At 36.6% G+C, this 17,225-nt stretch overlaps 1 pseudogene; it reads right to left on the reverse strand.

Annotated features, from left to right (window-relative positions):
• Positions 1-8,061: 8,061 nt before the first annotated feature.
• Positions 8,062-16,619, reverse strand: LOC107799969 (putative CoA ligase CCL8; annotated as a pseudogene).
• Positions 16,620-17,225: the final 606 nt, after the last annotated feature.

A 17,225-nucleotide genomic window follows, 5' to 3' on the forward strand; every position in this document is an offset into this window, starting at 1 on the left:
GACGATCTTCTCCATTTCAAAGGGGGGGAGAATCGTGGTACCACTTGGTGATGGGCTGCATCGTGAATTACTGAAGGAGACGCACGATACACTTTGGGCTAGTCATTCGGGTATTGAAAAGATGATGGCGTTGTTGTCCCTATATTATTTCTAGCCAAAAATGGAGCATGATGTGGAAGCTTATGTGAAAAATTGTCTTGTGTGTCAGCTTGATAAAACCGAACGGAAGAAAGAGGCAGGTTAGCTACAACCTTTGCCTATTCCAGAAGAAACATGGCAATCTGTTTCTATGGATTTTATGAGCAGATTTCCTAAATTTAATGGGTTGTCTTCAGTTATGGTTGTGGTAGGCAGGTTTTCAAAGTATACTGTTTTTATTGCTGCCCCAACTGAATGTCCCTCAAAGGTTGCTACTGAGTTATTTTTCAAAATCGTGGTCAAGTATTTCGGAATGCCAAAGGATGTGATTAGTGATAGGGATGCACGATTTACAAGCCGGTTCTGGATTTATTTGTTCAATCTGATGGGTACAAACTTGAAGTTCTCGACGGCAAATCATCCCCAAACTGATGGCCAAACCGAAAGAATAAATCATTTGCTGGAAGAATACTTGAGGCATTTCGTGACTGCTGGTCAGGCAAATTGGACAGATTTATATACTGTGCATAATTCTCCTATAATTTAGACAAGTCTTCGACAATAGAGATGAGTCAATTCGAGATTGTTTTGGGGAAACAGCCTAAACTACCAACGGCAATTGCGCAACAAAAAACTAGAGGGAAGTGTCCAGCTGCCTATCACTATGATGTGGATCGACAAGCCATGATGGAAGAAGCAACAGATAGTTTGAACAAGGCACAAAAACAAATAAAAAAATATGCTGATCGGAACAGGCATCCATTGGAGTTCAAAGTGGGCGACAAAGTGTTGTTGAAGCTTACTCCTCAAATTTGGAAAAAGATTGATAGCAGGGTAAGGCATAGAGCATTAGTTTCAAGATATGATGGTCCCTTTGAAATTATTGAAAAGGTGGGTGAAGTTGCTTATCGTTTGAAGCTACCGGAAAGAATGAAGATACACCCAACTTTCCATGTGAGTTTTTTGAGGCCTTATGTGGAAGATCCTGAAGATCCAGACAGGCATAAAATCAAGAGAGCTCCTCCTGAAGTGCGCACTCAGATTGAGGACGAGATTGAGAAGATTTTGGACCACCGGGTACTTGGGATGCACACAAAAAATAGGCGGACAAAATTATTGATTCAGTGGAAAGGCAAGCCCGAGGCAGATGCAACTTGGGAGAAGGGTAATTAATTATGGCAATTCGAAGAGCAAATTGAGGACTACTTGAAATCAGCCTCGACGAGGGAATCGATTTCAACTAGTGGGGGTTGTTTGTTAGCCACTAATATTGAGACTTGACGGATGTCGAGCAGAATCTATGTCAAGGGCTTGTACATTGCCCCTTGGCATAGATTTATGCGGGTGTTTGCAAGCAATGTGCGGGGCTAAAGGTATGTCTAAGTTAGTGCAGGGACTTAGGCAAGTCAGCTAGGCAAGGTGTCTTGAGTGTTGGCAAGGCAGCTTGATTGTGGGCATCGTCTACAGCAAATGAAGGCGCATGGCATTTGTCTAAGGCATGCATGCAGATCAGTGGGACGACTAAGTTTGTGGCAAGACGTGGTCATGAGTTTATGGGCGAGGCATGGTCCAAGAACAAGGCAAGGCAAGAAGACTAAGTATGGGCAAATGCTGGAAAACAAGTGTGCAAGTCATGTGACTGAAGAGGTGCAAAGCACATGTGCAGTTGGCTAAAATGCTGAAGACAACTCCAAATTCGTGGGAATGGTTTGAATTCAAATTAAAACAGATTGGTTGTGCTTGTTTTTAGGCCTGTCACGTGCAAGGCACATTGTATAACTGCCCCTAACTGCCCCTTTTATGTGTGTATTTCGTTTGGAATTAAGGCAAGTAGCATATGTGAGCCTTTCCAAACTGAGTCCTTTTTGTATTCTGCGAGAATAATAAAGGTTGGATGATTTTACCCGTAATTCTGTGTGTTGCTACGTTTAGCTAAGTATGAATAATTCTAAGTGTCAGGCTGTGTGCGAAAAAAGTAAGGCTGAGTGGCTGAAAGTTTGGCTACTGCCGTGCAGTGTCAATTGTGTTAGAATTGGCCCTGTAACACCTGCCATATCAAGATGGGACAGTGCAAAACAATCTATGCTAGCTATAAGAAATTGAATGAGTTTTTTCCTAAGCTCGGGGGTTAACCCCATGCCAAGGTATACCTTCCGATCGGGTAGATGTTTAATCAATGTGACTTGTTCCAGTTCTTCAACCATTGATTTTGTAGTATCGGAACCACCGGGGACTATAAAATATCTGGGAACCCTGTTTATCCGATTGGATCGTGGCTGGTGTCGATAATTACTATTTAGCTTCCTTCTTTGTATCCAAACTCAGTACCTTTGATGTCACAAGTGTTGATACCGGAATCACTTCTTCAACTGCAAATATTTCCTTTGCAGCCAGTTGCTCCCCGTAGATCATTTTAATCCTTCTTGGCATTAGGAACTTTAACAATTGGTAAAGAGTCGACTGCCCTCATGTTGTGGATCCATGGCCTCCCGAACAGGGCGTTATACCTCATTCCCCCTCAATTACATAAAACTTGGTTTCCTGGATTGTCCCGACGGCGTTTACTGGTAATGTTATCTCTCCTTAGTAGTTTCACATGCCATGTTGAATCCGTTTAGCACTCGGGCTGCTGACACGATTTGGTCTTGTAGGCTGAGTTGTTATATGACCCTTGATCGAATGATGTTGGCCGAGCTACCTAGATCAATTAACACACGTTTAACTCGAGATTTATTCATGAGTACAAATATTACCAGTGTATCGTTGTGGGGTTGCATGATTCCTTCTGCGTCCTCATCACTGAAAGACAAAGTCCCTTCTGGTATGTAATCTCGAGACCGTTTTCCCTCGTGATGGATAATTTGGTGCACTTTAACATCGGACCTTGAGAAACATCGAGCCGATGATCATTTGAATGATGTTCTGAGGTTCTTCTTGCACAGTTTGTTTATTAGAGTCCCTATTTCTGAGATGATTCATGGCTCAGTCACTTAGAAATTCTTGAAGATGCCCGTTGTTGAATAACCAGGTTACCTCCTCCCTCAACTATCGGCAATCCTCTGTTCTGTGGCCATGAGTGCCATGATATTTGCACATCTGGTTTGGATCCCTTTGGGCTGGGTCGGACTGTATAGGTCGAGGCCATTTGGTATTTTTAATGCGTCCGATATCTGATATGATGGCAGCAACATCAACATTTAAAGTCATATTTTATAACCTCGGTACTTCTTTAGGTCTGATAGGCCTGTCGAAACCGTTCTTACTCATGAGTCCCCGACTACTCTGGCCTCGGTCATTTCTCCTTTCATTTTGCATAGAACCCCATTCGTACCCACTACTTCTTCAATCCTCATTGTACGGCTGATACAAATCCCTGTTCGGCATTTATTCATGATAGATATCTCTCTTGACTCTGTCGATGGGTCTAACAGGGTAAACGGACCCGGAAGGAGCCCCTAGTTGATCATCTTCGACTCTGATCTTTGACTGACATCGGTTATGCACATCAGCCCAAGTGACAGCCGGATGTTCTTTCAGATTCTGCTTCAACTGCTGTGAAGCCACCGAACTTCGAACATTGTGTCCTTAGGTAAAAGCTTGAATGGCCCAATCATCAGCGACCGGTGGCAGGTCCATCCGTTCTATTTGAAACCAAGATACGAACTTTCTGAGCATTTCATTATCCTTTTTTCTTACTTTGAAGAGGTCTGACTTCCTGGTTTCGACCTTGATAGCCCCAGCGTGTGCTTTCACAAAAGAGTCTGCAAGCATAGCAAATGAGTCAATAGAATTAGCAAGTAAATTGTGAGGTATTCTCTGAATTTCTTCAAAAGACATACTCAATCTCATCATCCTCCAAGTCGTTTCCTTTGATGGCGCATGTGTATGAAGTGACATGCTCATTTGGGTTAATTGTTCCGTTGTACTTAGGAATCTCGGGAATGCAGAATTTTTTAGGGATCGACTTTGGAGACGCACTCGAAGAGAAAGGTTTCTATACAAACTTCTTGGAAGCCTTTCAGTATCAGCGGCGCTCCCGGGATCGGGTCGACCCTATAATTGTAGGTTTTTGCCTTTTTGTTGTTTGCTTCGATTTTCTTCTCCTCTGATTCTATTCATTTTGTCAGCTCTTCAAGCATTTTTATGATCTCAGGGTTATTACCTGACTCGTTCCCACTCGACCTCTCCGCGACCGATTCCTCCTTGCGGGTGATTTCTCGAGACGGATCGGGCTCGATTCTGCTCGGTACGCGGCTCTGGTTTTGTAACTGAGCTATCGTCACGTCTTGAGCATGTAACATTTCAAAGATTATCCGTAGATTGATCCCTTCTCCTCTATTGTTTTGAGTATTCTGTGTTGTCGACCGGGTTCCACCACAGATGCTATTCTCGAGGTCAGAAGGGAGGCTTGTGTCGATAGCCACATGGAAATTAGCATCCAACGGGTCCGCAATTAGAATTCCGATGGGATCAACAGGAGGTACCTCATTACGGGGCGCTATGTTATTGTTTTCACCGTGGTGACAAGATTCATTGTCAGCAGGTAGAGGTGCTAATTGTGAGTTTGACATTTTGAGCTTAAGCCTGAAATCAGAGATACTTCAAAGAACAAGTGCAAAATAGAGTGTGTTATGAAAAATTGTGTCAAATAACCACTATTACCCTTATCCCCACGGTGAGCGCCAAACGATTTACCCTTAAAATCGGATAATAATTGAATTTATATGTGATTTTAAGGATACATGGATTAATTTGAAATAAAGCGATAAAATAGAATTATAAATAAGCGACCAATAATAAAGTAAATTTAAACTGTATGACTTGAACAAATATTGCCTTGACTTTTAGTCTCACTTGGACCGGATGTAATTCAAATGATATCAGGTACAGAAGAATAGTAGCTTGTTGGAAGCAAATTATATTATAACTAGTAAACTAACCGCGCTTCGCGCGATTGTTAAAAATACCAATGAATTGGAAAATATTTTTCTTTTAAAAATTATTAAGTAAAAACTTCAGTAGTATTTATAAAGAAAATTAAACTATTTTCAGGTTTATTGTATAAAAAAATGTCTATAATTAAGTAAATGGCACAAAACGTTTTCATTATCACAGAACCATGTATTGTTAATCATTATGTATTGTTTTGTCTGTATTGTTAATATTATTTTGATAAAATTCAGTCAACGTAATGCCAAGGCCACTTCAACCTTGTTGTTTTTCTAATATGTCAAAATTCAGCTTTGATGATCTTCTTGTTTTTTTTTGATATTTTAACAACACAACTTACATTTGAATATACGTTTCATTAATTGTATTGCAAATACTTCACATCTAATTAAAAGATTCTGCCTTGTTTTTTCTTTTTTTTTTTTTTAAAAAAAAATATATCACATCCTCCTTTGTTAAATCAATACATGTCAAGAAGTTGTTTCAAACAAAAGTAACATTTTGTAGAAGTGCAGTAATTCAATCGAGGTATGTCTTCCATAGAATATCTAGTGGAACATCCCACATTGTAGTTGTTAATTTAAGAGAAACAGAAAACTTGAGGGGGCATAGCAAGAGATGATATAACCACATTTTCGTATTTTTTTCTCTGACCTTATCAACTTATCTTTAGAGATGCCATTTGAAAAATAAAGGATGACAAATATAAAAAAGGCAAAATATTTCGGTAATGTTGCACCAAATAAATAAATTAATTTAATGTTAAACTAATTTGAGTGGCAAGGAAAAAATGAATATTTACATAAAAATAAAGGCACAACGATGTGGCCTAGGGAGATTAACCACCGAAGAAAGGAAATTTACCCAAAAAACACAAAAATCAAAATATTAGACAATAACACACTAAAATGAAAAGGAAGCGTCATTACGACATTACCCTTCACGGCCCTTTCTTCTTACTTTTTGTTTGAAAATAAGGAGTAGTATACAAATAGTTTCATTCATATGAATCTGCATTTAAAAGCATAAAAGGACACAGAAGATTTTTAGAGAGAGCAATTAAAGGTGAAGTGGTGGAATGAAAGCGGTGAGACAGGGTCAATACCAACGAAAAATGGCTTAAAGATATGTGTGATTCTTGTAATTGTTAGCCTTTTGTCAAAACAAAAATAACAAACTAAAAGAAAGAAACGTTAATTCTTTACATAATAGCACTGTTCAGAATACTAAAATTCTAGTATTATAAAAGTCACTATTAAACAAAGAAACGTCACTCAGAATTTCAAAATTCTCATTACATTGCCCTCTTTTTGATTATCCTGAACATTAAAACTTCACTGCATATATTTTCAACTTTAAAAAGAGATGGTATTTGGGTACAGAGGATATAAGGGAAGGAAAGTGATTATGGGAAGAAATATAAGCAGTTTTAATTGTGAGATTTTAGAAAAAGAGATAATAAATTAAGAAGAACTAATGGCAATTAAACAAGAATTGTGGTGTTGAAACGACAGGAAGCATTTATAAGTAATAATCGATACAATAAAACAAAAGCAATTATTGAGAGCAATAATTGGTACAATAAAATAGCAGTTACTGATAATAAGGTGCATAACTTCTTCTTTTGGGGGTCAGAGAAGGTGCCATAAATTCTTTTTTTTTTTTTTTGGGTCCGAAAATGTGCCAATTAAGGAATAAAAAAATTAAAAATAGAGGAAATGATTAAATGTGATTTATGGCCAAAAAAAGTATTCCGCATCACCTTGTCAGTTCTAAGATTTATAAATATATTGATATAGATTGTGGAGTCACTACTTATAAATAAATAATGCAATGAAAAATGATTGTACCTGCTTGTTACATTCTCCAAATTATGTTATTGTTAACACCAACAGGGCTACGTGCGTTTACATGAAACAACAAACTAAAATGATTGTAATTAAAAAAATTATCGTTTCAGAATGGTAATATAAGACGTTTATCATAAAAGGAAGACAAAAAGGGAAAAAATAGGAGTAATAAAAAGGGAAGTACCACTGTAAAAGAAAAGAAAACAGTAACCGCAGAGGAGTGGCCCGCGCTGAATGTACAACAAAGGAAGAGCAAAAGGTAATGGAGGTGAAAACCTCCAAAATTTGTCCGAGCATGTCACTGACATGACCAAAGTTATTTATAACATACATAACAATGGGAGATTATGGACTTGAAAAGTCATAACCCCAAACGAAGAGGTGTGAGTAATAAATGTAGACTATTAAAAATCGGATAAATGGGAAAATAGGAAGGAAAAAGCCAAAAAAATTAGAAAAAGGATAAAGAGGATTCCTACCCTATAGAGATGCCACATCACCTCCCTTATGTCCCTATTATATATATATATATACTTTGGGATGCGTGTTACCCTCGCCTTTACAAATTATCAGATCCTTTATATAGAGAGTCTTACTTTAAGTACAATTTTATAAAAGGTAGAAAATCTCATGATTTGCCAATTAACCGGTCTCTCATTGATACGTGCCGAGATTCCCGCTGTGATATCTGACCGGTTACGAATATTTCGGCCTTCCATTATTTGGTCTGACAATGTTTCCTCAAGCTCATTCGGAATCGGGGTTGGTACCGGAGTCACGGACTCGTATGTTCTAACCTCGTACCTTGGTTCGATGAGACCCATGGTTGATCTTCAATCCATTACGTTTCAGTCCCGATCTGTTATGCAATAGAAGAGCCCGGTTTCGACCGTATACATAAGAAAGGGCAAGATGAGAGAAAAAAGCAAAGTAACGACGCCATCACACCAAATCCATTGTTTCATAAAGTGTCATTTTTCATCATTGCGTAACGACGGATTCAACGATACTATACAATAAAATTTAAGCAACAATCAAAACAAACATTATATTTAAAGAACCAATACGATACAATACCATGGGTAACAACCATTCAAACAAGCTGTTAAACAAGACGCTTGTATTTTAAACAAATCAATATATTAAAGAAACAAAAGAATTATAAACAATTCCTTCGTTAGAACTGAACACGAAGGGAACTGCTAATTACTTCCACTGCCACTTGAAGGAAAAATAATTACAACCATGAGATATAATGAGTTTTAGTTTTTGGGAAGAAGAGTTGGATCAAAGGCCTCGGTTTTGTACCCTTCGGTAAAGAATGGGCCTTCAAGCGTACAAGAGTGTTGAGAAAGATTGGATGTTGCTTAATTGCTGTCCAAAAAAATATAAAAAAGAATAATTACCATTCAAATTGAAAATGAATATAAAAGAATATTAACAGTAATTCAGATAGTGGGATTTTACTGGGTATGTTGTTGTTGTATTAACATTAATTCAGATCTACAAGTCATCATTGTATGACTAAAAGGTCCCAAGCAAAACAATTAACAGACGTTATGTAATTTTTTCAATATATTATCTTGCAGAATGGTAGTTTACTCATTACTTTCATATCTGGAATATTTTTCTACAGACGAAAAATTAATACTCCTTCGGTTCCAGTTTATGTGAACCTATTTCCTTTTTGGTCCGTTAAAAAAAAATGACCCCTTTCTAAATTTGGAAACAATTTAGCTTAAACTTCCTATTCTACCATTAATGAGAACCTTTTATAACCACACAAATACTCTAGACCCCTTTTTGACTTGTTTAGAACCACAAATTCCAAAAATCTTCATTTTTGGTTCACATAAATTGGAACGGAGGGAATAGTAATAAGACTAGAGTGTTACTGAATAGTAACTTATTTACACAACTTATTTACCTTCCAATATTTCATTCTCGACCTCTATATGCTGACCATTTAAACTTATCATAAGTCATAAGCCAGCCCTTCCTTCAGCACCTCTTTATTTACCTAAAATCAGAATAAAAAGCAAGAACAGAAGAGTACAAGACCTGACAATTGTTTCATACAAATATGTTAACTGAACACGCAGTCTCAGTAGTAATTTTCAGACTAAAAATAGCTAAGCACCCAATAATTTAAAAATTCTGGATCCGCCACTGGTTAGCAAGGTTTGGAACAACTCACCTTCCCCATAGCATTGCGAGGCAGCGAGTACCACACCAGCAGACGTCTAGGTATCTGCAATATAGGTGGAGCAACAAACATTAGTTTAATACGCACATCTTGGTACTCACTATACTAGATTATCTTGCAAAAGAAGCAAGTCAAAAGCTTAAAACTAAAACAATATCAACAGAATAAGAGCCAAAATCCATAACTTCCGGCCATGTAATTTTTCAATAATTTTATCTCTCTTTCATTTATGTCAGGAACACATCCTGATTAGGGAAATTAGGAGCCTCTGAACGTAAAGAAGGAATATAGTTCCGTGGGAGAACTATAGACCTCTGCTATATTGCAAGTGAACTTATCCCTAATATGCGTCTTAAGATACAAGCGAGATATTGCATAAGGATTTTGGGTCAAATTCCTTTAAGTTCAGGGGAATACTTCATGAAATAAGGGAGATACCTTGTAAGGGGCAAGTCTCTCTTTTGCCCAATCTGAAAGTTCATGCAATCTTAGTGCAGGTTTTAATTCCTCATCTCTCCTTCCTTTGAGCTCAGTGTAAGGAACAACAATTGCACACACCACTTCACCATAGTCTTTGTCAGGTAATCCTAACACGCAACATTCTGATATAGCTGGATGCTGTGAAAAGGAAATGTATATACTCAGAATCAGTATTTTGGCAGTCAGAATCTTTTCTTTTTTCCTTTTTTAGATAGATGTTTCCAAGGAAAAAATCTGAAGCAATGGAATTCCGAAAGGGCAGTTCATATTATAGATGGACAAACAGCTACCTCCAACAGAATTGCTTCAATTTCCAATGCCGAAAATTTGTATCCACCGACCTTCATAATATAAGCATTGGTCCCTGGAAAAAGAAAATAATGAACTATTACCGTCCAATAGATACAGTTCAAAAACCAATAAGGAGATCATTATGCCAAAGCTTGACGGATTGGAAAAAGAATTGGCTAATAAACAATAATATATAGATTCATCTATGCTTCCATTTCGGGGAAAGATTTTTGCTAGGGTAGAATTGACTGTATAATTCTTTGCAAGACTATATCTGCATTCTTCTTTTGGGTTCGTTGGACACACAGAAATAATTAGAAAATGAATTTCTGAAAGGTTTAGCAGAAGGGTGTGGAGGTAGCAGGTAGTTGAACGTATTTCTTTTCCATACCAGTTATATTAGCATTATTCTTGTATTTCCTTATTCGTGGTTTGCTTTTAATTCTAGTTATAATTTCTTTCACTTCGGTTATTCTGTTATCGTAGTATTGTTGCTACTGCTTGCTGCTATTCTTTTTCATCATTCCTTGAGCCAAGGGTCTATCGGAACGTAGAATATCTGGAAAATGATGTAACATCCATCTTCATCAACTGTAACATCATCTCCGGTCCTGAAGAACCCATCATCAGTAAATGACTGATTGGTTACCTAGTAATTCACCAGGTGCATGAGAGAGATTTTTAAATAACAAAAATGATACTAGAGGTCATCAATTTCACATCAAAAAGGTGACTAAGTCTCGCATGACAACATAAAGTGGATGTTTGGACATAAGAATGGTAAAATTCCAAAATAGGAGGAAATTTTTTTTCAAGTGAAAATGATATTTGAAATTTAGAGTTGTGTTTGAACATGAATATAATTTTGGGTTGTTTTTGAAGTTTTGTAAGTGATTTGCGTGAAAATTTTGAAAAAGAGCTTTTTGGAGTTTTTCAAATTTTCGAAAATTTTCAAAATGTATCTTCAAGCGAAAATTGGAAATTTTATGAACAAACGCTGATTTCGGAAAAAAGTGAAAATTTTTTGGAGAAAAGGAAAAAACAATTTTATGTCCAAATGGGCTTATGTGTTTGACAAGCTCCAAGAGGGCAACACTGTAGAGAGAGAAAGACAGAGACAGGTTAAAGTTGATGTCTCAAAGAAGAAGCACATAAACAAAAGGCTAGTACCAATTTATGTGAAAAAGAATATCAAAACAGGAAATGGTTGGAGATCGTACTACCGATTGTATAATGATTAATTACCTCAGGTACCTTCCAATATTCTTTGAACAACGAAGGGCTCTTAATACAAAGCTCCCCTAATTCTGATTTATCACTACCACTCTCATCATCTAAAAGGATCTTGGCCTATCAGAAACCAGGAAATAACAGAATAGTCAAAGTTAATTCACCATGGAGCTACAACAATGAGAAGTTGGATAAGCCTATTTACAAACTATGTCTGAACTTGGTGAAGTTAGATGCTGAATACCATAAAAATAAAATAAAAATTATATTAAAAAACAAACTTACTAACCTGTACAGCTGAAAAGGGCTTGCCAACGGTACCTCCTTTACGTTTGCCTCTAATGGGATTAGATATTGCCATCACAAACTAGACAAAATTCGCCATTCACATAAAGATGGAAATGAATTAAGGAGCAATAAAGTTATGAGCAGTCTACAGATCAATTTAAGGGGCTATGAGGGAAAAAATACCTCAGTCATGCCGTAATATTCTAATAACCGATGCCCTGCAATTGTTTTTGTTTGGTGCATGATGGGGAAAGGAAGTGCAGAGGAGCCACATATCTGGAAAGACAAACCAATTTGTTCAGTCACTTTCACTGGAATAGAAGTGGGATTATCTCTGAAATTCAATAATGTGCGAAAAACGGAAAAAAATAACAGTGGCCAATCCTACTAATTATACACAATAGGGTCCTAATTGTATTTTGTATGGTCTATTCAAACACTTAACGACTTGAGGGTTTCCATGCTTCGTGTTTCTTACTTACCATAAGGCGAAAGTGCCTCGCTGCTGAAGCAGAAGCTGCTTTCTGCTTTGGATCCATCTCTTCATAATATTGTATTAGTCATGTATACATAGTATGAACCTATTTGAAGAGAGAATTTAAGAAAAAAGTAAAGCAAATTAAACACCATTGTGCTAGTGAATGCTACCCGAGCATATAAAATGTGTTCTAGGCTCCTAGCAACTGAAGAAACCCAGTCGGTGAATGATCTTCCTTGAGAAGCTTAAGAACGAAAGCTCATGTATAGACAACGTACTAGATATGTAACAAGCCAAGTCGTGACAACTAAATTTCGCTATCAAGTCAGAACAACTTACTCCAGTGAAGATTATTATCATTATCAGTTTTAATCCTATCTGCAGGATAAGATTCACACCATCTCTGCCAAATCTTGCTTACGCTGAATTTTACCAAAATTCGACCTTAAAAAAGAAAGAAAATGTAGTAGCATGAAAATCCTGTCCAAACAACACGTATGCTGCTGGAGAACAAGTTTGACGATGTTTCTCTTTTAGTAGTTACCGTGGAACCTGCATAAAGAGGAGCAAGTAAAGCATTGAAAAGTCCATGCACATTTAAGGTACCAGTTAAGGATCAGAAAAATATAAGGCTTCCAATCACATTATTTATGTCCCATAAGATAAATAACAATGCAAAAAATGAAACACCAACAGAACATTTTGGGAAAAATGCAACTGAGGATATGATGAAGTGGCAGGCAGTGCAGAAATTGGTCCTTGGACGTGTATTCCCATGCCTCTGCTAAAATTTGGACCTGGAACAGTACAAAGATGGAAATAGTTTACTTCCAGAATCTGAAATGTACGAGGTTCAGTTTACCGTAACTAATTGTTTCAACCGAGTGAACCTTCAACCTCCCAAATTATTGACAATTGAAAAGAAAAGGTTAGTTATGCAAGTCAAAGAGATCACAAATTTTTCTTCATAAGTAGTCCTACGTGGTAAACTGGTAATACAGGTTTACTATCATCTCTCAGATACACTGACACAAGCACAATCAGAATATCTGATCCTAAGAATTGATAGATTAGATAGACAGTCTTACTATAGAAAATCAAGAAAGTTAAAAGCAAATTGTATAATCTACCAACCAAAACCAAGCTCTTTAGTAGGCCTGACATCTACTGGGCTTTAATTTATCTCACGTCCAGTTGCCAACAGAAGTTGGAAGTGAAATATTACAAAGAAGTAAATGAATGAAGCACATCAAATATATCCATACTTATCCACATAAACTATCACCAAATATCTACATAAAGAATCACCCTCAGCAAGGAAGTCAATATCACAACAACCAGGCAGAAACAACTTAAAAATCAGTTTTATCACAACTTATTAATAGGATCCCAAATTGCAGAACACTAAATCTAGAACAGAGATGAACCTGAGCTATATTCCTTTGTGTGTATGAACTACTCCTTTTGGTTTTCCCGTTGTACCACTGGTGTACAAAATCAAAGCTGGATCCTCACCTGCAACGTAAGATTTTGTAAAGGACTGTTTAAGAGCTCTAACAACGTGAACACAGAAATAAACAACAATATCGAGAGATACATAACGCTCCCTTTATCTCACCATAGTTTCTCGCTTCCAGAATATTTCTAGGACCATCAGATACCATGGTTTTTGCATGGTCATGCTTCGTCGATAAATGGGCACTGGGAATAGGAGGAATAAGAGACAAATAGGCACCAGTTTTAACTGCAAGTGTATGCATAAGTTCTTGGTGGACCTTTTTTTGATAAGGAAGTTCTTGGGGGTCATCGGTACTCAGAATTACCGAGATGTCCTAAAAGTCAAATTTGCACAAGGATTTTAGTATATCATGAAACAAAGGACCTTGCGTTATAGTAATATGATGCAGATGGAAACTGATTGAAGATGACCTAATTGTACAAGGTTAGAAGAAAAGCCAGAAGAATAATGCAAGCTATATTCACATGTTTGAGTATGACAAAAAGGAAAAGTATCATTATTCTGTGCATGTTGGATATCTTGCAAGTCACAAAAAGACTGAGCAGAAGATGATAGAAAAGATAGAAGATTCATGGACAAACCGAGTCATTCATCACATGTAGTAGTTTGGTTACTGGGTAGCTTAGCGCAACAGGGACTGCAACACCTCCACTAAGCCAAGTCCCTATTCCAACAACAAACTCAGCACATGGTTTGGCTACGATTCCTACTCTTGCTCCACCAAGATCTACATTTCTTTTTACGCCATTGCCCTAAAAAGGAGGAAGCATTTGAATAGTAAGGCAATCAAGGAAGGACTGACTACGAAATTGGTAGAACAATATAAACAGAAGAAAGAAATGGTGTCTTGGAAAAACGAATAATGTTGAAATAAGAAAAAACTAGAAAGCATTCACCTAGTCACATCTATTTGACGAATATTAAAATCCAGCAAGAATGCAACTTTAATTATTCAGAGGTAATATGTTGAAACTCACAATTTTAGGATCTAGGTTGCTTAACAAACTTGATATACTCCATGCAGATGATATCAGTTGAAGTAAGTGTAGTTCTTCTCATCAACTCGTATTGCAATATTCGCCTAGGACTCGGCTCCCTTGCTGGCAATTTCTTTCACTAGCTCCATATAGCTACTAATATTTGAAGCTTTAATATGAAAGCAGGAAAGAGAAAAACAAAAGAAAAAGAAATCAACATACTTCAAGGTTATGTAAAATTTCATATTGCTATGAGTGTTTCTAAAAGTGAAAAGTGCAAAAAGGCAACAAGGTTCGTGAGGCATAAAGGGAAAAGGTGTAAATTAAACTAGTGAAGTGCACACTTCTTTGAAGTGATACACACAATTTATGGAAAACTAAAAGATACCAAATATGATGAATTTAGCTAAGTTGCGCGTACTCTTCATATGTGGTGCCGCATGTGTCGACACGACACCAACACTAACACTAGTATGGGTGTGGGATAGGTACTAGATCTGGTCAATCAACATTTGGGTACTTTGACCTCAAATTATGGAGACATTAGAGGCAAGATTTGGCAGTTTATTTCTCAAGGCAAAAGCTACTGTAGATTTCTAGATGGCTGCCTACGACTTGAGAATAAAAGATTAAGTTACTGCATTCTACGAGCTACATGTAAGTTTTCCACATAGTCTCCTAATTTAGGCATATTTTTATAGCTCTATTTTTAGATATAGCTGAAACCTTGCATTTATATCCGTACTCTTGAATCTTAAAATTTAGATCATGAAGGATCTGACCTCTAGATTTGCATCCGTATCGGATACCTAACCCGAGTCTGAGCAACTTAGAAATTTAGTACTATAATAATCAAATAGTAATTAAAATAACTAATTATGATATCCAATAGATATTTTGATCCAAAGAATCAATGCCTTCCCATTGGGATCACTTTGTATTGTTTGAAGCACAAATTTTTCTAAAGGGCATGGCTTCAACCATGAAGCTATAACCCCTCTTTTCGCATCACTTCATCTCTTTATATGGCTTTTAATAACACTATCAGTCATCTCTAACTTTTTGAAGCGAAAAAGAATAGAAGAAAGTGTAACATCCAAGGGAATCTCAATAGCGTACTCCGCGTGTAATATTCAGCAAACAATACAAATGGTACTCCAAGAATGCAGATATTTGTTACAGATGCTAATAGCAATCAGTATGTTGAATGAGAATTAATCTTATCCCTTATCTCTGTCTTCTCTCTTTCTCTTTCCCTCTTTTTCCATCTTTTCTGCATTTCACTATTAGTTAAGCTTGCCGGAGATTGGCATTTCATTACAATTTACTACTAAGCAAAATTAGTCAATCAGACAATGTCAACAAATTCAAATTCAGACAATGAATCCAAACAACAGCTTCCCGAAATTCAAGTTTCCATACTGAAATCATTTCTCACCCCTCAAAATGCCAACTGAAAGACAACAATAAATCAAGAACACAGTTCACGGGAATCATACCAATTTGTTTCGCTAGTCTATAAGGTAATCACATGCATATAAAACACGAATTACATCGAAAATTCAGAGTCTAAAATCATACTTGTTACAGAAGATTGTTCCAATACTTTTCGAGAACAAAATCTTAATTGCAACGACTACTCTTTTTACTCCTTTTTATTACTCTTAAGCGATACAACAGTTAGGAAAAGTCCTATTAATTGCATTTTTTTAACTCAGGATGATGCGCCCGCCACTCTAACCTTCTCCAATTAAATACTGGAGTAGCCCTCGAACTTGTGACCTAAGACACAAGTCCCTCAACCTTTGTCAATTGAGCTAAACCCCGGGGCTTATCAATTGCAATATTTAAGTATATAAGAAATTATACATTAACTTAATTTTTGACATGAATCCGGGTTGAACCATCTTGGTGACCCAAATCTAATTCCTTCATCTACACATGAAAAGATCCATTTTTATTCCAAGAAATGAAATAGACAAGATTCAATCAAGAACTTACCGGCTGAGAAAAACCGATATTCGTAGGAGCGAAAGGTTGGTTTTTCAGGAGAAGAAAAACAATATGGATTAGATGTACAGGAGTTAGAAAATTGAAGCGAAACGGAGAGTCAAAGAGAGAAAGAGGTTGAGTAATTTAAACGAGCTCATATTATAAGGAGGGAAGTTTTTTACCAGAAACAAAAAAAAAAAAAAAAAATTATGTAGAAGAAAAAACAGAGGAAGAAGGCGGGGTTTTCATCGATTATAAAGTGGTTGGTCAAATATAGCATGTGAACAACACGCATGTCATATATAGCCTCCAAGTGTGACAGAACTTTCTGGCTATTTTTTTATAATGCTTAGACATATTTATATTTGTTATAAAACAATAAAAGAAGAAGATTATTGCAAAGAAAGTAGTGAGATAGAGTTCTTATTGTTTTGGGATCAATTACAATGGAATAGAACCCTCTATTTATAGAGGAAAACTAACTTAGCCACCAAGTAACAAGCCCTAAAATCTCTCTAAATATAGACATTCATCTTAAATACAATTCTATTTATAATACTCCACCTTGAATGTTTATTCAATAGATAATAATGTGCCTCGTTAAAACCTTAACTAAAATAAAATCCAGTGGAAAAAAATTCTAGTAAAGGAAAAAGAGTACACATATCTAAAAATACGCCTTTTGGTTGCCTCGTTAAAAACCTTGTAAGGAAAACCCATTGGGACAAAATCTTGTAAGGAAAAAAGAGTGCAACGCATATTAACTCCCCCTGATGAGAGCATAAATTCACATCTTTAAGCCTTTGCATTCCAATCTTGTGCACCA

This window comes from Nicotiana tabacum, unplaced genomic scaffold (genome assembly GCF_000715075.1).
Source record: "Nicotiana tabacum cultivar K326 unplaced genomic scaffold, ASM71507v2 Un00020, whole genome shotgun sequence".
Taxonomy (NCBI): domain Eukaryota; kingdom Viridiplantae; phylum Streptophyta; class Magnoliopsida; order Solanales; family Solanaceae; genus Nicotiana; species Nicotiana tabacum.